The following is a 22168-nucleotide window of genomic DNA, read 5'->3' as shown; positions in this document are numbered from 1 at the left end:
CATACCTCTCTCACCACTTCACTTTCTACAATACAATGACTTCATAAGAACATTTAAACCTATGAGCCTCCAATGTCTCTATTATGTCTAAAGCAAATGAGAAAAAGATACACTGAAAAACATGATTGGTTTAAACTAGCAGTATCAATACCCTATTTGTAATCAAGATACAAGTTAATGTAGCATAGCCACTTATGTATGATCTCCATACCGATTTAATGACAGGAAAGATGAGCAAAGAAGACAGAGCACAGAGATCACAGGTAGGGAAGTGATAATGATAAGCAGTAATGACAAGGGAAGATCATGGGGCTGGTGGCTCAAAGTGATATATGGAGAGGGATTAGATTTCATAAACTCAATGTCTAATACCATATATATTTAACAATAGAATACAATACACAATACCATTTCTTTAGCAAACATAGTGTCTGCTTTGTGCCAGTCACTTTCTAAGTACTCTAAAAACATTAATTCATTTAATCCTAATAATGTCAATAAGATAGATATTCTGTTATTATCTATCTTCATCTCATAGAGGAAGTAACCGAGGCAAAAAGTTACTTGCCCAAGGCCACATTATCAGTCAGTATCCAGTAAGGAAAAATACTTTAGGTATTTCAGAGGTAATAATACCTTTATTGTTGAGGGAATCCTTATAGAATGGCTGGAGGAGCAAAAATGAGGAAGGCATAATCCAAAGGCAACTGCAAACAGAGCCAGTATCCTAACACTAAAGGAACAAAAGAGAAAGTAGTATTACCCCAAACCCACAAGTACTGTGGTTTGGAGGCTTTTGGAACTTAATATTGCATTATTAGAACTATTACTGCTACCTCCTTTGCAAGAAGCCAGCAGCCTTCAAATGGTCCCCGTGCTTCCCACTCCTGGAGCCAGAGTAGAAGAGCTCAGTGTTCCTGAAGCTGCTGGATCCCAAAGAAAGGAAAAATGCCTTCCATCCTCCTCTTGCCTTTTAATCCATTAGCAGAATGGAACTGGAGACCACCTGGCAAGTGAGTCTGGGAAATGATTTTTACCACTCCAGTACCCATATGATACGGAGGAGATGGTAGAGGAGCTGGGAGACAGTGGATATAACCAGCATAGCCCAAAAATTGGCAACTGGCAGAACTTAAATCTCAGGTAGTCCAGCTCCCAAGTCCGTGCTCTCAATTGCTATACCATGCTGTAACATTATGATCTACTACAATAAGGGTATTTCATTTGTCTTAAAAGTAACATCTGATCATAAGTACAGTTGGCAGCAAAGAAATTACAGGAATTGTATGTATTAAATATCCAACAAGTATTTAGCAAGACTCTACTTTATGCCAGGCATAATTCTGAAATTACAATGATGGGGAGGAGAAAAAAAAAAAAAAAGAGGGAAGAGAGCTCCTTTCTCCCTGTTTCAGACTGAACAAAATTGCCTGGGAAGGATTCCAACTGGCTTGGCTTGAATCATGTGCCCACTCATTGAACTAAGCATTTTAGCTAAGGCGTGGGTATTGGGGAAATAACCTGGGGGAAATGCCCACTATAATCCTGAGACAAGGATTTGAGTGCAGGTGGTTTATCTGGAGGATTCAGGAAACACCAGTAGGAGGTGGGAAAATAAGACAAAGAAGGGAAGGCAATAAATAAAGGGTACCTTATCAAGCCAGCAACCACATTGGTAATGACTGGAGCATAATCCCATGGGAAAACTGTGGGAAATGGTATGAAACACACACCTCAAAGTATCCACCTCAGGGGCAAGAGGGCTGGGATACCTATATAATAAATCCCATCAGTCATTTGGTAAGGGCTGCTGAGATGGGAAGTTAATAATTCTCAGGCATTTGTAAATTGCCCTGACCACAAAGGGACAGGGCTGCCTCCCTTGCTTGGGAGAAAAGAGATGCAAGTCCTGGCAGCTAGAAATCTGCCTGAGAAGTGGTAAAAGCCAGGGAGGTATAGGCAGGAGTCTATAAGGCCTACTACTCTTAATTTTTTCATCAAATAAAAACTTTCTTTGCACATTGTTATAATTTCAAAAGAAATAATGCCTGTGAAAGAGCTTTATAATGTAGAAAGTATCATAAAAAGAATTGTTTAGAAGTTTCTTGAAGATGGGGAACAAGTATCAATGTTTTATATCTCTCATAGGACCTAGCACACTGCTATATATATATGGCATAGGTTCAAATATTTACTGAGTGAATTTTTTAATTTAATTAATACCTGAACATATTATTTTGTAGGTTTACAAAGATAGAATTATTTTTAAACTGCCATTATGATCAGTAAGTCAAATCTCCATCCTGTTTCAAGAATTTTAGGTAGCATGATCTTATTCTATTCCTTCTTCTGTCATTTTTCTTAAATCTAGACCATTGTAGATAACCCTGTTAAGTGCCTACCCAATAACCAGTTTCTTCCTCCTTTAAAAAAATCTTGATTACAAATAGGGTATTGATACTGCTAGTTTAAACCAATCATGAGAATGCTACTCTGATTAGCATGAGGAAAAGGTAAGAAAATCATAGATGCCACCCCTGACATTGTTGAACTACTGAAGTGATACCAATAGCAATCTTCCCTCAGCCTTCTTATTACATCAGAAAAATAAATTCCTACTAATACCGTTAAACAGGTATTTTGTTACGCAAAGCCAGTGATTCATAACTTTTTGAATAGTATTGTTTCCATTTTGCATAGCAACCCCAAGACCAGTCATTTTATTTCTGGAGTAAATTATTTAAGATAGTAACTCATCATAAAACCCAGAGGACCAGTAATTGTTTGGCCACACTGGTTTTAATCCTTCTGGATTCCCTTCTAAGGAATGATCATAGTATTCCTCACAGCTCCCTATCTGTGCTCTCCCCTTCACTTTGATATTCACTTTGATATTTTAAAACTTACATCTAAAGAAGCTCAGGAGGGCTATATCACGGAGAAAGTTGTAGTACAATGATGGCCTTTCAGATACAAGTTAATGTAGCATAGCCACTTATGTATGATCTCCTCCTACACAGCCCCTTTGCTTGCTCAGCTATATTAAAACACACACACACAATTCTCTGTTCTCCCTCCAGAATATATTCTGAATCTCTCTACTTATTTCCATCTCTACTATTATCACACAAGTTCACAAATTCAAATTCAAACCATAGTAATTTCTTACCTAGATATACAGCAATACAGCAACCCTCCCAGAACCCCTCCCTCTTCAAATGCTTTGTATTTTCACTTTACTATTGCTCAATAAACCTTGCTTAAAAAAAAAAAAAAAGAATACAGTAATAGACTCTGAACTGATCTCCCCAGTTTCAGGAACCCTTGACCTTAACAATCCCTCCTCCACAGAATAGTAAGAATGATCTTCTCAAAACATAAATCAGATTAGTCACTTCTCAGCATAAAACATTTCAAAGGCCTAAATTTACATAAAACAAAATCTAACACCTTATCATTGAACAGTGTCCTGCATGATTTACTCTCTTCCCATTCCTTTAACTTCGTCCCCTACCACTCTCCCTCTCACTCACTATGCTATATAGCTGTATAGACAATCTTTCAGTTCCCCAAATACATCATAATATTTTTTGCCTCAAGGCCCTGGTACAAGCTATTCCTTCTGTCAAGAATGTCCTTACCTGGGATCCCTGGGTGGCGCAGCGGTTTGGCGCCTGCCTTTGGCCCAGGGCACGATCCTGGAGACCCGGAATCGAATCCCACGTCGGGCTCCCGGTGCATGGAGCCTGCTTCTCCCTCTGTCTGTGTCTCTGCCTCTCTCTCTCTCTCTCTGTGACTATCATAAAAAAAAAAAAAAAAAAAAAAAAAAAAAAAGATTGCTTTGGCTATTCAGGGTCTTTGTAGTTCTATAAAAATTTAAAAAAAAAAAAAAAAAGAATGTCCTTACCTTCTTTAAAAAAAAAAGAAAAAAAAAAAAGAAAAAGAATGTCCTTATCTTCTTGCTCATCATGGCTGGTTTAAGTTTAAATATAAAGTCACTGCCCAACTTTCTCTCATAACACTGATAACATTAATCACTACCTGTAATAATATATATGTATTTGCTTATTAGTTTAGTATATATGCTATCAAGTCGATCTCAAAGGGCAGAGACGTTTTCTCCTCTTTTAAGAAAGCATTTTGGGGGAATCCCTGGGTGGCTCAGCGGTTTAGTGCCTGCGGTTTTGGCCCAGGGTGTGATCCTGGAGTCCTGGGATCAAGTCCCACATCAGGCTCCCTGCATGAGGGAGCCTGCTTCTCCCTCTGCCTGTGCCTCTCTGTGTGTCTCTCATGAATAAATAAATAAAATCTTAAAAAAAAAAAAGAAAGCATTTTATAATTAATGAATCAAGTAATTATTAGCAGTGATTTTATATGAAAGCAATCTCCACATCCCAAACTGGATTATTTACATCTTCCATATAAAAGACGGACATGTGATTGCAGCTTTCAGCATTATGATAAACTAGATATTTGGGTATCTTTACAATCCTTCAAAAATTAGTTCTTAAGTAAATTATTCTTTTTAATCCATTAGGATAGCAAAACTGAGGGAAATATCTAAGATATTCCCTCCTGCCAGCAAAATAAGAGCCAAGGAGAGACACCAACCATGAACTAAACTAAGAATTGCTGGTTTTAAGTGGTATATAAACCTGAGGGCCGGTTTGCCACGAGAACAAATGCCCTTGTTTACAAAACAAGTAAGGGAAAGTGAACTGGGGACAACATTAAATTGGGCCCTTTAAAGACACTGTAATGGTAGATGTTAGTAGCCCACTTCATCCCTTGGCAGAAACATATGGAATTCCTTACTTTGGAAAAATATCCCAAATTAATCTTAACAGAAAAATCACAGACTGATTGATCAAATAAACATAACTACAAAATCAAAGATAATCAAGCAGATGAAGAAGAAAGCCACCACTGAACACCCAAGGAATTCAGATATTAATCTTTAAATTCAAGAATATAAAACTCTTGGGACGCCTGGGTGGCTCAGCGGTTAAGCGGCTGCCTTCCGGCTCAGGGCTGATGCTGGAGTCCTGGGGATCGAGTCCCAGATCGGGCTCCCCGCGTGGAGCCTGCTTCTCCCTCTGCCTATGTCTCTGTTTCTCTCTGTGTGTGTGTCTCTCATGAATAAATAAATAAATAAATAATCTTAAAAAAATATAAAACTCTTTAGGAAGAAAAAAGGTAAAATTATAAAGATGAGGAAGCAACAGCTATCATTGGAATGATAAGAAAGATCTGAAGAATGGAAGGAGGAATGATAAGAAAGATCTGAAAAATAACCAAACTGATTTTCCAGATATAAAGAACACAACTGTTGAAACCTTAATGATGGACTAAACAGATTAGAGCTGAAAACAAAACTGGAAGATATTATTGAAACTACCTAGAATGAAGTACATAAGAATGAGATGAAAAACATAAATTATGAAATTGAGAAAGTTTGAAAATAGAACAGTATTCATCAATATTCCAATATGGGGACTCTAGTAGGGGGGGAGAGAATAGAGAAAAACAAAAAATTGTATTATTTTAATTTAGTGGCTGAATTCTTAATAAATAACATGAGCTGAAAATTAGAAGCATAAGGTAACTCAAGTAGTTTAATAAAAAGATACTGCATGATATCAAAGATAAATGATTTTTTGAAAGAAGCAAGAGAGAAAAGACAGCTAACCTACAAAGCAAAACAGACTTACAGCAGACTTCTCAATAATAACAATGGAAGCCAGAAGACAGTGAAATAATACCTGTCAAGTGCTGAGAGAATGACTGTCATCCTAGAACTGTGTGCAACAAGCAAAACTATTTTTCAAGATAAGGGCAGATAAAAAATATTTTAAGATTAAGGAAAATTGTGAGATCAGCAGACTTGCTCTAAAGGGACTTCTAAAGAATGTACTATAAGGAAGAAGGAAAATAATCCTAAAGATACAAGATTCACAAGAAAGAATAATGAGCATTGCAAAAAGAAAAAAAAGGTAAACAGAGTTGCCAGTATGAGAAAAAGAAGATAAGAAAATAGAAGCACAGAGAGAAAAAAAAGAAAAATGTAAGATACAGAAAACAGCATGAGAGATAAATGTGACACAGTGAAAAAGTCTAACATTCATTTAACTCTAGTCTCAAGAAAATTCCATCAAAATCCTAGAGGAGAACACAGGCAACACCCTTTTTGAACTTGGCCACAGCAACTTCTTGCAAGATACATCCATGAAGGCAAAAGAAACAAAAGCAAAAATGAATTATTAGGACTTCATCAAGATAAGAAGCTTCTGCACAGCAAAAGAAACAGTCAACAAAACTAAAAGACAACCTACAGAATGGGAGAAGATATTTGCAAATGACATATCAGATAAAGGGCTAGTATCCAAGATCCATAAAGAACTTATTAAACTCAACACCAAAGAAACAAACAATCCAATCATGAAATGGGCAAAAGACATGAACAGAAATTTCACAGAGGAAGACATAGATATGGCCAACAAGCACATGAGAAAATGCTCCACGTCACTTGCCATCAGGGAAATACAAATCAAAACCACAATAAGATACCCCCTCACACCAGTGAGAATGGGGAAAATTAACAAGGCAGGAAACAACAAATGTTGGAGAGGATGTGGAGAAAGGGGAACCCTCTTGCACTGTTGGTGGGAATGTGAACTGGTGCAGCCACTCTGGAAAACTGTGTGGAAGTTCCTCAAAGAGTTAGAAATAGATCTGCCCTACAACCCAGCAATTGCACTGCTGAGGATTTACCCAAAGTTACAGATGCAGGGAAACGCCGGAACATTTGCACTCCAATGTTTATAGCAGCAGTGTCACAACAGCCAAACTGTAGAAGGAGCCTCGGTGTCCATCGAAAGATGAATGGATAAAGAAGATGTGGTCTATGTATACAATGGAATATTACTCAGCCATTAGAAATGACAAATACCCACCCACCATTTGCTTCGATGTGGATGGAATTGGAGGGTATTATGCTGAGTGAAATAAGTCAATCAGAGAAGGACAAACATTATATGGTCTCATTCATTTGGGGAATATAAATATTAGTGAAAAGGAATAAAGGGAAAGGAGAGAAAATGAGTGAAAATATCAGTGAGGATGACAGAACATGAGAGACACCTAACTCTGGGAAACGAACAAGGGGTAGTGGAAAGGGAGGTGGGCGGGGGGTTGCAATGACTGGGTGATGGGCACCGAGGGAGGCACTTGGCAGGATGAGCACTGAGTGTTATGCTATATGTTGGCAAATTGAACTCCAATAAAAAAATTTTAAAAAATAACTCTAGTCTCAAAACTAAAAAAATTGCTCAGTGGAGAACATTAAGATAGGATGAAAGGGAAATTACACATTGGGAGAAAATATCTGCAAACCACGTATCGGACAAAGGACTAATACCTATATTACATAAAGAACTCTAAAACCCCAACAATTGAAAAGAATCCAGTTAGAAAATGAACAAAAAAGATGAATAGGAACTTAAGGCAGGTATACAGATGATGAATAAGCACATGAAGAGATGTTCAACATGACAGCCTTTAGGGAACTTCAAATTAAAACAGTAATGACAAATTAAAACAGTAATTAAAAACTACATATCTATCAGAATGGCTAATATAAAAATTGTGACAACACTTAATGCTGATAAGAATGCAGAGAAGCTGGATCACTTATACATTGCTGGTGACAGTGTAAAATGGTACAGCCACTCTGAAATCCATCCAGTTGTAGTTCTTAAAAACCTAAATATGAATCTACATACAGCCTAGTGATTACACACCTGGGAATTTAGCCCAGAAAAATGACCTGTATTCACAAAAAATCTGTACATGAACGTTTTTAGCAGTTTTATTCATAAGAGCCCCAAACATGTATAGCCTGCTTCTCCCTCTGCCTCGTCTCTGCCTCCTTCTCTGTGTCTCTCATGAATGAATGAATGAATGAATGAATGAATAAATAAATAAATAAATAAAATTTTTTAAAAAAGAAAAAAAGAATTTCAAATGTCACATATTGTATACTTCCATGTATTTTTGTATATTTTGTTTTGAAATGTCAAAATTATAGAAATGGAGAACAGCTTAGTGTTGTCAGGGGTCAAGGAGGGACGGCTATAAAGGAGAAGATGGGAGATCTCTGTGGTGATGGAAACATTCTGAATCTGACTATCAATGTCAATTCCCAGGGGCAAGGTTGTACTACAGTTTTGCAAGAGGAAACTGGATAAAGGATAGGTATACAGAACCTCTCTGTGATTTATCTTACAGTTGTATCGCAATCTAAAGTGATCTCAAAATAAAACAAGTTCATTTTAAAAACTATGATAAGCTAATGGAGGGAGAAATGGAATAATAAAAAATATTTAATTGGTTAAAAACAGCAAGAAAGAATGGTAGCATAGAACAGATGGAACAAATGCAAAACAAAGTAAGATGGTAGTTTTAGTAATACATTTAGTAAATATACTAAATGGTTCAGGTAAAACACAAAGATTATCAGACTGATTACAAAAGCAAAACCCAATCACTGCTTAAACAAGATACATCATAAGTATGGCACAGAAAAAGTAAAAGGATGCAAAAAGGTACACCAGAAAAACATTAACCAAAGAAATCTAGTATAGCTATTCAAATGTCAAAAGTCAAATTTGTGTCAGTATTAGTAGAAATAAAAAGAACATTTCATAAGAACATATCAAGAGGACATAAAGATCTTATACATTAAAAGATTAAAAGTATGGGAAATCAACTTGAAATTTATATGAATTGGACAAATTCTTTGAAAACACATCTTAGCAAAACTGACAGTTGAAGAAATAGGTATCTGAATGTTTATCATCTATTAATAACCTTAGTTCATATTTAACCTTCCCCTGAAGAAAACTCTAGATACATATTGTTTCACCACTAAAGTCCATCAAGCATTTAGGAAGTTCACAAATTCTTTCAAAGAATATAAAAAGAGTTTGTGTGTTGTGAAGTAAACAAAACCCTGATAGCTGGGGGTGCCCAGTTAATCTGAAGTTCAGGTAAACAATGAATGGTGTTTAGTGTAAAATATTGCACAGGATATACACATATTAAAAAATTGTTTATTTGAAATTCAAATTTAACTGAGTATCCCATTTTTTTTTAAAAGACTTTATTTATGAGAGATCCAGAGAGAGAGGTAAAGACATAAGCAGAGAGAGAAGCAGGCTCCATGAAGCAAGCCCAATGCGGGACCGGATCCTGGGACTCTAGGATCACACTCTGAGCCAAAGGCAGACGCTCAACTGCTGAGCCACCCAGGCATCCCGAGTGTCCCATATTGTATTTGCTAAATCTGGCAACTGCATTGGTAACAATATCTGATAAGGGTTTTCCAAGAAAAGTAAATTACAGGTCAGTATCTCATGAATATACAGGCAGCAATCCTAAACAAAATATTGATAAATCCAGCAACATGGATAAAGGACATAATCATGATCAATTTCTCATTCTTCACAAATGCAAGATCAGTTTAACATTTAAAAAATAGTAAAAGAACTAGAAACAAGTGTAACATGTATAGTATAATTTTAAATATTGTTTAAAAATCCAAATTGATTTGTAGATTCAATGCAATTGCAATATAATTCCCAGCAGGGTTTCATGGTAAGGAGTCCTACTACTGTTTATTTTGTTCCCTCAAATTTCTAAGAGAATGGTTTCAGAGATAAGATGACGCCAGAGTACAGTTTAAAGGATGGATAGAGTAGAAGTATAAGAGAGGGCTGGCAATTGTCAAAGAAGGAAATAGCAGGTGAACAGCACAGATACTTCAAACAGTATGGTTTGTTCTGGGTGGCTCACTAATACAGAAATGTGGAGTGTAAAGTGAGAAGTGATATTGCAGAGGCTACAGAAACAGGGAAGGGCCACTTTACAATGAGTTCAGAATTCTGTAGGTCATGGGAAATAATGGGGGTGGGGAAAGAAAGGAAGAAGAGTTTTATGCATGGGAAGTAATGGAAGGCAAGGAAGTGGATATAAGTGTACATATGCTACGCTTTTAAGGAGCTTGACTATTAAGGAAATCAGAGCTTAGATAAATATCTAGAGGGTCTCCTAGAGTTAAGGGAGAGTGCTGGTTTATATGAGGTGTTGGTTTTAACATGGGAAAAGTTGCAGCTTGTAGAAAGAGACTGAAGATATAGGAGGGAGGGAAAGATAAATAATGGCACAAAAAACTTTGGGAGACAAGAGGTAATAAAACAAACAAAACAAAATAAAACAAAGAAGTCTTCGTGAGATTTGTGAGAATGCAGATTGTTTTGTTGGTAGACACAGACAACTAGGGAATTTATGACAGCATCAATGTTCTTTGTTAAATAGCAGATTAGTCTTTGGGTTACAACAAGAGGGTAGATGGTGGGATGGGAAGTCAGAGAAAGTACCAACAATTCAATCTTAGCTAGGGATGGGTTGAAGAGGGACCTGCAGTGAAGCACTTTGGAGAAAGGGGCTGTCAAATAAGATTAGACTGAAATAGGGTTGATTTTTGCCAAGCAGGTGAGAATAAGGGAATTGAAAATAATGAAAGTGGGTAAAGTGACAGAACATAAGAACAGGAAAAAAAAACCTGAGGATTCTCATTATGTCCATATCCCGAAGTCACTGTTGCTAGCTATAAGAGGGATACTTTCTCTAGTTGGACTCAATTGTGTATCTTACATACTAATGGAAAAAAACAGACCTAGTTATTTTGTCTTTTTCCTTATCAGAAGACTATCAATTTGCCCCCATTTTTAAAACAGGAAAAGAGGCCTTTTTATGAACCAAACATATTGTGTAAATTAAAGATAACATAAGATTAAAATAAATGTAGCAAGAACTATCAGTATTAAAAGAAGAAATTCACAGAAGCACATGAATAGTCCACTTCATGTGATGAGTCCACATACACTCATCACAGGTCCTTCTGTATAAAAACAAAATATATATATAAAAAAAAAACAACAAAAAAAATATACCTTATAGACTAGGCACGACTTACAAATCCAATTATATGCTTTGTCGCAAAACTTCAAAAATTTCCTACAAAGTTAAGGAAGCAGTCCATATGACACCATCCTCACTCTGACACCAACTTCATAACTCATAGTTTCCCAGGATCACTCTTAGATTTGATAATTTACTCAAAGCGCTCTGAAAACTCACTGAAAGCTTATGGCTATAGCAAGAAGATACAGATAAAATCAGCCAAGGGAATTGGTACAAGGGGCAGAGCCCAGGAAAGTTCCATTCATGGAGCTTCCAGCTGTCCTGTCCTTGTTGAGTTGTAGACAGTGTTACCTTCCCAGAAATTATGCAACAATACATAGGAAATATTGTCAACAAGAAAGCTTCTCTGAAACTTGGATTCCAGAGTTTTTATTGGGGCTCAACTATGTAGGTGTGGTTGACTGCCCTCCTGGCAGATTTTTAGTATCCAGCCCCTCCACTGGTACAGATGATTCTATGTAGCCCAAAGCCCCTATCATAAATCACATCGTTAGACTGTCCAGTGTGGCCCAAAGCATCCAAGTAAATAAAGCCACTCTTCTTGGAGATCACCTCCTAGAACATGAGAACAAAGACCAAACCTCTCTTTGGGTAAGGTTAATTCTTTACTGTGCATTCCTAAAATGTCAAAATAATCAATTCTTTGAGTTCTCATAAAAAGCAGACATTAATAACCTGTTTTCTGGCTCCCTTCTACCTGAATCTTACATTTATTACTTTTTTTTGTGATTTTTACTTCACAGGATGATTGCTTCAGTAAGTTTTTCAAATTCATGTTGTAATGTAGTTATAAATTTCATTTGTGATAATGATTTTCTGGTAAATTTTCATCTACCATAGGAAAATTGTCTACTCTATTTCACAGTTTTCACTGTATTTTTTAGTGGGTGTTGTGCATATGACTCTCATAATCCTCATATTTGAATGAGTTGAATTTTCCTGGACTATACCCAGGAGTGGAAAGAAAGGCCAGGGTAGCTTTACAGAATTCATCTCTCATGGGTTCTCTCCTGTTGCTATAGCAAAAGACTATTTCTTTAAAATAAGGCAACTCTAGGAAGCCACACTCACTCTGCTTCTCATTACCTAACCTAGTTCTGAAAAGATTCTATACACAGTCTTGGACTTCCTGATTTATTCACAGGCCACAGGGAGCCACACTTTGCCTTCAAAGATATTATTGCTTTTAGAAAGTTACTTTACTTGTGTTTCTAAGATCTGCTATCTCTGATTACACACTTTCTATCTTCGCTCTCTTCCTCTTCAGTGTTTGGATTCTATTCAATATCAGTTTTCTCATAATGCTCTCTTGACTTCCTATATGGGCTTCCTGCCCAGTGCTTCTGGTCTCATTCGCCTATTGTACATTCACATGTGATTTTTGTAGTTTAGGGGTTTTCTGAGTCAGCTGTTTGCTGAAAATTCAGTTTCTTTGAATTTATTTCCATTCTCCTTTTTGCTCTGGATTGGTCAAAGGAAAATGAATGAAGAAGTTTAGGAGTAAGCAGATGCCATGTTCTTACAGATGCTAATATACTTAATTTTTCTCCCCTGTTTTCAAAAGATATGAAGAAATCCTCTGAAAGTACTATGATTATTGGGTTCAGATAATAAGCAAAAATGTTATAGTTGCCAGTTCCCAAATCAGAGCCAATTATTTAGATGTTCACATCTGCTATGACATTAAATTATATACAAAAATAATGTAACAGGGATCCCTGGGTGGCGTAGCGGTTTGGCGCCTGCCTTTGGCCCAGGGCGCGATCCTGGAGACCCGGGATCGAATCCCACGTCGGGCTTCCGGTGCATGGAGCCTGCTTCTCCCTCTGCCTATGTCTCTGCCTCTCTTTCTTTCTCTCTCTGTGACTATCATAAATAAATAAAAATTAAAAAAAAATAATGTAACAAAGTAGTTTTAATGAAAAAACATTTGAGGCATACAGTGTAGAAAAAAAATTTAATGGAAGAAGCTTAGAGAGAAGCAGCACTTTATTCTGATATGCTAAAAAAAAAGAGAATTTTTAGTAAACTATTCCTCCTGAACTTACACAACTAAAACATTGTACAGGAATGTTTGAGAGGATTTTACTGGATTATTCTTGAGGGGATGTCCAAGAATTCTTTTTTGATCCTGGAGATTTAAAGCTATGTTCAGTTTCTTTTTGATGATTAATACCATTCCGTCTTGGTAGTCAGCCACAAATAGTAGTCAGATAAAGCTCCAGGGAGCTGGAGAACTACACTGGGAACCTGGGAACTACATTGCTTTTTGTATGCTTCACACTCTGATGAGAAGAAAATTACAGTGGAAGAAGCAGAGATATGCCGACCAAAACGTTACACTCTGGACAATATCAGAACGTGAATGTTATTTTAACACAAACAGTACTAGTTATAACCAGGCAAAGAAGGTGAGAACATTTGGCAGTCACTCGGATCTAGGGTTGGAGTCCAATATGTATTAACCCTAGTGAAACACTCCCACTCTGTGACAGACCCCAAGAAACAGCCCAAAAGTGGGGATATGGACTGGAATCATTTGGTTGGCTCAGAAATCCTCAAGTATTGATTCAGGACTGTTGGTGTCCTTATTAGGGACTTGAGAGAAGGAAATGCAATTCTTCTCTGGAGGAACCTAACGTTATCCAATGCTTCAAATTATTTCTATCATTAATTTTTAAAATGATATCAACAGCAAACAATCAAAGTAAATGGATGCAAGAAGAATCCAGCCGAGCCAACATCAGTAGAAAAAACAGACAAAAGAAACGGACTTAATAATGAACATAATCTAAAAACCACTCTACTTGCTATGGTCATGGAAGAAAAAGTCAAGCTTTTAAATTTTGTCAAGGAACTAGAAATGACAGAAAGTGGCACATCTTAACCAAATATAAATTATAAAATAAAGAGAATAACTAAAAGCATAAATATTATTGATGAATTTTAGAGCAGATTAGGCATACCTAAAGAGAATGAATAACTGAAGGGTAGGCTAAAAGAAATAATCTCCAATGAGGGACAGAAAAATAAACATAAAAAATATTGAAGATGGGACACCTGGGTGGCTCAGCAGTTGAATGTCTGCTTTCAGCTTAGGACGTGATCCCAGAGTCCCATGATAGAATCCTGTACTGGGCTCCTTGTGTGGAGCCTGCTTCTCCTGTCTCTGCCTTTCTCTCTGCCTCTTTCTGTATCTCTCATGAATAAGTAAATAAAATCTTAAAAAAAAATATTGAAGATGGAGACAGAGGATACAGTGGGATGGCTTAATGTATATTGGAGTTCCAGAAATGGAATGAGAGCAGAAATTATATGTGAAGAGATAATAGCTGAGAATCTCTGAGAATTGATTAAAAATATTAATCTATCATTTAAGAAGCCCAAAGAAGTACAACAGGAGTTTTAACAATAAAAAGCATATTATTGAAGTAAAACTGAAGAAAATCAAGGAGAAAGACTTAAAAGAAGATGGGGAAGTTTGGGGTAGGACATGACCCTCAAAAGAACCTTGCACTTTCTGGAAAGAAGATGAAATAAAAATTAATATTGAACTTTAAAAAGAATTTATGCTGTACATTTTAAGATCAGAAGAATAGAAAAAAGACTTTATAACTTCCAAACTAATAGCAAAGAAACTGAACTGTTTTAAAATACTCCAAAAAAAAAATGCAGAAAAGTAAAACGAACATAGACAACAAATAGAAAGCACGAAGGATGATGGATAGTAGGTCTAAACCCAAGTATATTAATAATTCATACCTATAAATAGACTAAATGTCCTAGTTAAGGCACAAAGATTATTAGATGGGATTTTAAAAAAAATGCAAAGCCACATTCTCTAGAAACTCATTTAAGTTAATCAGGATACAGAAAGGCTGAGAGTAAAAAGATGGAAAAATATAGGTGATCCTTGAATAACATGGGTTTGAATGTCACAGGTACAATTATACGAGGATTTTTTACAGTACATTGTTGTAAATGTATTTTTCTTTCTTATAATTTTCTTAATGACATTTTTTCTTTAGCTTATTCTATTGTAAGAATACTGTATATTGTACATATACAAAATATGCATTAATCGGCTGTTTATGTGATTGATAAGGCTTCTCATCAACAGTAGGTTATTGGTAGTTAAGTTTTTGGAGAGTCACAAGTTATATATGGCTTTTTAACTGCAGGAGGAGTTGATGTCCCTAAACCCCACATTGTTTAAGGGTCAGCTGTGTATCATGCAAACAATAAGTAAAAGCCAGGTGGTATAACTATATTAATACCAACCAGACAAAACAGAATTTAAGGCTAAAACTATTGCAGAGATAAATAAAGTCACTTCAGAATGCTGAAATATTCAGTTCCAAGTTCATATAACAATTCTAAATTTGTGTCAACCAAGTAACATGGTCTTAAATATGTAAAGCAAAAACTGACAGAATGAAAAGGAGAAATAAACAAATTTATAGACCAGATATTTTAACTAATTTAGAGAACAAGTAGACAAAAAGGATACATAAAAGTGAATAGCACCATTAATAGGACTCAGTAGACATAGATAAAATACTAACCTAACAGAGAATATGAATTATTTTTAAACACAGAATATTTTCAAAAATCAATCATGTTAGGGGCACCTGCGTGGCTCATTTGGTTAAGTGCCAGATTCTTGATCTCAGCTTAAGTCAGGGTCTCAGGGTTGGGAGGTAAAGCCCCACATTGGGTTCCCTGCTCAGCAGGGAGTCTGCTTGAGGTTCTCTCTCCCTCTGTTCCTTCCCCAGCTTGGGAATGCATTCTCTTTCTCTCAAATAAATAAACCTTTAAAAAACAAACAAACAAACAAACAAACAAACCATGTTATGGTTAAAAAGCCAAACTCAATAAATTTTAAAGGATTTAAATAAAAAAAAAAAGGATTTAAATCATATAAATTTTTATAATGACAATGCAAATGTGTTAGAAATCCATAAGGGTAGGGCAGCCCTGATGGCTCAGCGGTTTAGCGCTGCCTTCAGCCCAGGGCCTGATCCTGGAGCCTGCTTCTCCCTCTGCCTGTGTCTCTGCCTCTCTCTCTCTCTGTGTGTCTCTTATGAATAAATAAATAAAATCTTAAAAAAAAAAACGAAATCCATAAGGGTAGCAAATCATCTGCATGTTTAGAAATTAAGAAATTTGTACATCTAAATAATTATGCATCAAAAATAATCATGAGGGAATATAGAGATTTCCAACTCAATGATAAGAACAATACATATTAAGATTTGTGGAGGACAGGAAAAACAGCATTCATAGGGAAATAGATAGCTTCTAAATTCACATATTTATAAAAAAAAGTTAGTAAAAGAACAGTCTGGAGTCCTAGCCAGGTAGTAGAGTAAGAAAGAAAAGTAAATAAATTAGGAATGAAGGAACAAAACTCAATATTTGCAAATGATGTGACTGGGTGCACGGACAATCCAAATGAATATAGAGATAAATTATTGTGAGTAGAAAACTTGATTAATAGGAAAGTTTACTGAATTTAAGCATTATTTTGGGGGAAAAATTAGCTTGATTTCTACATATTGGCAAAAAATGGAATATTAAAATGATTCCATTTACAATGGTATCAGAAATATCAAGTACACGTGAAATATCAAGTCTCATAAAAGATATGCGAAACTCTTGCAAAATGACAAAATTCTGTTATGAGACATTAAAGATCTGAATGAATTGAAAAATATATCATGTTCATGGATTAGAAAAACATGAATATATCATGTTCATTACGTAAAGATATCTATTCTCTCCTAGGTAATGTGTGGATTCAATACAATGTCAACCAAAAATCCCAAAAGGTTCTAATGTGGTTGTATTGTTTGTTTTGTTTTCTTTTTCCTGGACTTGGGTAGTAGTAATACAGATGTTTGTTTTTCCATAACTACTGACACTGGACATTTATGTTTTATGCACTTTTTGTATATTTGCTTTATTTTAAACTAGGTAAAATTAAGTATGGTATAAACTATAATAAGGGGATCCCTGGGTAGCTCAGTGGTTTAGCCCCTGCCTTTGGCCCAGGGTGTGATCCTGGAGTCCCTGGAGTCCCGGAATCGAGTCCCACATCAGACTCCCTGCATGGAGCCTGCTTCTCCCTCTGCCTGTGTCTCTGCCTCTCTCTCTCTCTCTCTCTCATGAATAAATATTTTTTAAAATAAAACTATAATATAATAGAATTACATAGAGAGATGTATATACTGAAATATGTAATTTTTTTTCTAGCAAGAAACACAAGAAATTGGTAACACTGGTTGCTTTTAGGGACAGGGATTTGAAGAGATAAAAGGAAACAGACTTTTTTCATATTGAACCTTTTGCATTATTCGAATTTCCTAATCATGTTCATGTTAGGATTATGGGCCAATTTGTACATTTTTACAAATTAAATTATTTAATGATTTATTTTAAAGTAAAACCAGGAAAATTCAATCATGTTAAAAGCTCCAGAGGGAAAGAAAGCAGGGAAAACTATTTTTTAAAGAATCAAATACCAAAAAATAAATAAATAAATAATAAAGAATCAATACCTATAAATGACAGGGCAGTCAAAAATGGACATGGTTAAAGACCTGATGAGAGTTCCTTATAATGCAGTCGGTAAGAAACTTTGATTATTTTTTGTAACACACAGCATTTTAACAATTCGAATGTTGAGTGATGGCACTGTACCAGGACATGTTACAACTTTAGGAATTTCATTTCATTTTTGGAGCAGCGACAGCATTCATGCATCCAATATAATCTAAAAAGGCTTATCATTGTTGCTTGACAATGCTTCTCATGTGACTTTACACAGCAGGTAAACTACATTAATTAGTCAAGAGACTCTATTTAGGGTTTGATTTTCTGGGAATCTGTTGAAAATCAATGAACAAATGAACAAACAAGAGAACAGCCAGCCAGCCAGCCAGCCAAACCAACCAACCAACCAGCCAACCAACATACCAACATCTCAGAAGGTTTCAAGGCATATGCCTACAAAGGATCACGGATCATTAAAAAACTGAAAACTTCAGTATCTGTTTCTCCAAGGTGGCCCTGGGAGATTCTACAGGAGGTTATAGAGTCACCAAAATGTAGCTCCTTTAATATTGAGAAGTTTTCACTCTCTTACTTAGGTAAAGACCGGATAAAAATGAATATAAAAACCTTGTTGTAATGGGCAGGTAAAGGGAGAAAAAAAGATAAAGAATCATGTTACAACCATTTCAGAAAGCAAATATTTTAATGATATTAACAACCTCTCTATAACTTAAGTTTCATAAATCTGTATTTCCATATCGTCTACTCTGAGGTAGGATTACCATGAATCGAATGGATTTAAGCTTCAGAGTCCCTCACTTGGACAGGCCCTTTCATTTTTATTTATTTTTTTTTTTTTCAGACAGGCCCTTTTAAATGCTTGTGCCTAATTTTGTATTTAAATTTTAAATACTTTTTCTTAAGGGAGACTCCACAAATTATATGTTTAAAGCTCCCCAAAGTCTGATTCCTACATAGGCTATGAATTACACTTAAAGGAAGGAATTTCTACCTGCCTTGAATATGAAGATGTGTAGAAACAAACGAACTATGGTTGCTAGGAAAATTTCTGTCTGAACAATAGATTCACTGAAGATATACTTTACATCAGGCATTGAAAATTTTCAGTTCACCTGCAACAGAAATGCCTTCTATTTGCCAGAGGTGAATCATTGCCTCTTGTGCACTAAATCTGTACTTTTTCTATAATGTTATTGAGGCATGCATTTTAGTCTGTTTGCTATAATAGAACACCATAGGAATGCCTGGATGGCTCAGCAGTTGAGCATCTGCCTTTGGCTCAGGGCATGATCCTGGGGTCCTGGGATGGAGTTCCCCATTGGGCTCCCTGCAGGTAGCCTGCTTCTCCCTCTGCCTATGTCTCTGCTGCTCTCTGTGTGTCTCTCATGAATGAATAAAATCTTAAAACAAAACACCATAGACTAGGTAGTTTAAAAACAACAGAAATTTATTTCTCACAGTTCTAGATGCTGGGAAGTTCAAGACCAAGGCATTGGCAGGTTTATATCTGGTGAGTCATCCTGCTAGTTCATAAACTGCTGTCTTCTCACTTGGTCCTCACATGGCAAAAGGAGTGAGGGCTCTCAGGAGCCTCTTTTATGAAGGCAGTAATCCTATTCAGGACCTCTCTACCTCATGACCTAATCACCCTCCAAAGACGCTACCTCAGAATACCATCACATTCAACATTTGAATTTTGGGAGGGAGGACATAAACATTCAGTCTTTGGCAGCCTGTATTGTGTGCTTGTGAAGCTACTCTACCAGACAGTGAGCCCCAAAATGGCTAGGACTCTGTTTCAATTATTTTTATATCCCAAGGCCTAGAAAAAATCCTAGTAAGCAATACATGTTTAATTGGATTTTTTAAAATACTGTATTTTGTGTACAGGAAGCCTAGCCACAATTTGTCACTTTAGTAAAATTCATATGAAATGGATACCTTGCTAAACCATTAACATATACATGAAGTAATTTGTTCACATTTTGTAAAAGGTACATTATAAACTTTTAAGAGCAAGGACCAAACAGTATTATGAGTTATTTTAAAAACAAACAAAAGCACAAAAAATATGAAAGTCCAACATCCTAATACATTTGTTTCAGATTTTTCTAATAAATAAAAACTTACAAATACAATGGACTCCACCTTTAAACCATTCCCAGATACAATTCCTTGGCCTCTGTCCTGAGAACGCCCTGAAGTTGGACTGTATCCGTCCTGTCCATATGTTCTCCTTTTTAACCACTTAAGAAAATACATGCACAAACAACAGATACTAGTATTCTATGTTTAATAGATTAAGCCAGCATTATCTAACAAAAATATGTGAACCACATATGTAAACATTTAAACGTTCTTGTAGCCACATTTAAAACAACAGAAACAGGTAAACTTTAATGTTATATTTCATTTAAACCAGTACATTCAAAATATTATCATTTCAACATATAATCAATATAAAAAGTATCAATGAGCCATTCAGTATAGTTTTTAAAAAAACTTCTAGTACTAAGTTTTTGAAATCCTGTCAGCAGTTCTTACTTGCAGCACATCTCAACTTGGGTTCTAAGTTTAGATTTCACAAAATTTAGATAGAAAAAAATGTATTCATGTATCTAAGCTGTTCCAAACACACTTGAAGTCTTTCCAATAACTGAAATCTTTTTTTTTAAATTTAAAGTTAAATTAATAGTTTTTCAGTAGAAATAACCACATTTCAAGCTTTCAATAGGCACATTGGGCTATCAGACACCCTACTGGAGAGTGCAGCTTAAAAAACAAAACACAAGGCGCACCTGGGTGGCTCAGTGGTTAAGCATCTACCTTCTGCTCAGGTCATGATCTCTGCGTCCTAGGATGGAGTCCCGCATGGGGCTCCCTGCAGGGAACCTGCTTCTCCCTCTGCCTGTGTCTTTGCCTCTCTCTCTTTGTTTCTCACGAAGAAATAAAATCTTAAAAAATAAAAAGGGTAACACAACATACTTACCATGCAGCATCTTCCTTTTGCTCATTCAATTTATGTAATAATATCTTAATGTTTCGTTTTGTTTTGTTTTTCCCTTTGCCATAGCCTAGAACTGAAAAGCACAGACGGAATGGGTGGCTTTGAATTTCAGGGCAGATGACATTTACGTTTTTTTTTTTTTAAATCATCTATCACTAAAATCACTCAGCAAGTCTGAAAGAACTTGCAAAAGAACCTGGTTCGTATTTTTATTTAAGCCAAAGGACGGCTAAACAGGACACATCCCACACAGTAACAGTGACGCGCAGCAACCAGCAAAGGCGCACGCGCCCCATCAGCCGCTCCATTCCCCGGCCCCGCCCCCTACAAGCACGCGCCCACGGGCACGCACGCGCACACACGCACTCTACACGCACAGGCGCGGGCGGATACACACACACACAGACACACGCACTCTACACGCACAGGCGCGGGCGGATACACACACACACAGACACGCACTCTACACGCACAGGCGCGGGCGGATACACACACACGGACAGGCGCGGGCGGTTACACACACACACACAGACACACGCACTCTACACGCACAGGCGCGGGCGGATACACACACACACACACACGCACTCTACACGCACAGGCGCGGGCGGATACACACACACGCACAGGCGCGGGCGGATACACACACACAGACACACGCACTCTACACGCACAGGCGCATACCCCAGGAAATGCGGGTTCTTTCTGGCCTTTCACTCCGCAGAGAGAACGCCGGGAAGTTTCTGAGGAGCACTCACGCTAACTATATCGGGGCTCCACATCCCCCTTTACAGGGTCCTGGATCCCACTTTTCTTCAGGTCCTTTGGAAGAGAAATGGTGAAGGTTGGGTGGGGGTGGAGGCGGAAAGAAGCCGCTCCGCCGCAGGAAGCGGCCAACTTTGATCGCCCCAAAATGAAACCTGATCTTCGCAGGAACGTGCAAGGATTTAAAAACGGCCTTCAGCTGAGGCACTTGGGAAGCGGCCCTGTCACGGTCGAGGTCGGAAGGGCGTTTCTGCCTCAGCAGAGGCCCCTAGACAAGCTGGTGTGTCAATGAATGGAACTGTGATCCGGGACCTGCGGCACCTCCCGGACCCGAAGAGCGCCAGCTTCCCCGAGTTCTCCTTGGTTTGGGTTTCCCACAAAAGCATGGCCACACCAAGAATTCTTTTTCCACAGTAAGAAAACGGCCCCGAAACTTTTTCACGCCGCACCTTCCCTCCTAGCTTCCCGCCCAGAACATTTTGCGCCTCGCCTCAGGAGCGGGGTGACCGCTTTGTCTAGAATGCCAACTCTGCAAAATCCCGGTAGCGAAAGACGGACCAACTTCCTGGGAGAGACTAGAAGCGAGAAAACATCACCACCCTTAACCGCACGCCCCTGTTTTCCCACTGACTTAAAATAAATAAATAAATAAATTAGCAGCCGAAGCCCTGCCCGTCGCCGCGCGATGCATGCTAGCATAAGTAGTTCCAAGGCGCCCAGTTCGGGGTGGAACTCGGATTGATTCCCCCTCAAAGAACTACAATTCCCATGGTGCCC

The 22168-nt window shown here is 37.2% G+C and overlaps 1 long non-coding RNA gene across 2 annotated transcripts; it reads right to left on the bottom strand.

Moving 5' to 3' along the window:
• Positions 1-3749: 3749 nt before the first annotated feature.
• On the bottom strand, positions 3750-22008 carry LOC121498188. Of its 2 annotated transcripts, none has more exons than XR_005989633.1 (3): positions 21311-22008; positions 20609-20699; positions 3750-3796 (listed from the first exon to the last, which is right to left on the bottom strand). It is a non-coding gene; the product is annotated as an uncharacterized LOC121498188 (long non-coding RNA). The 2 variants fall into 2 exon arrangements; XR_005989632.1 differs by lacking the exon at positions 3750-3796 and adding an exon at positions 19097-19866.
• Positions 22009-22168: the final 160 nt, after the last annotated feature.

This window comes from Vulpes lagopus, chromosome 8 (genome assembly GCF_018345385.1).
Source record: "Vulpes lagopus strain Blue_001 chromosome 8, ASM1834538v1, whole genome shotgun sequence".
In the NCBI taxonomy this organism is placed as follows: Eukaryota; Metazoa; Chordata; class Mammalia; order Carnivora; family Canidae; genus Vulpes; species Vulpes lagopus.
Note: the sequence above shows the minus strand (reverse complement) of the source record. Positions and strands in the feature narration are given on the sequence as shown.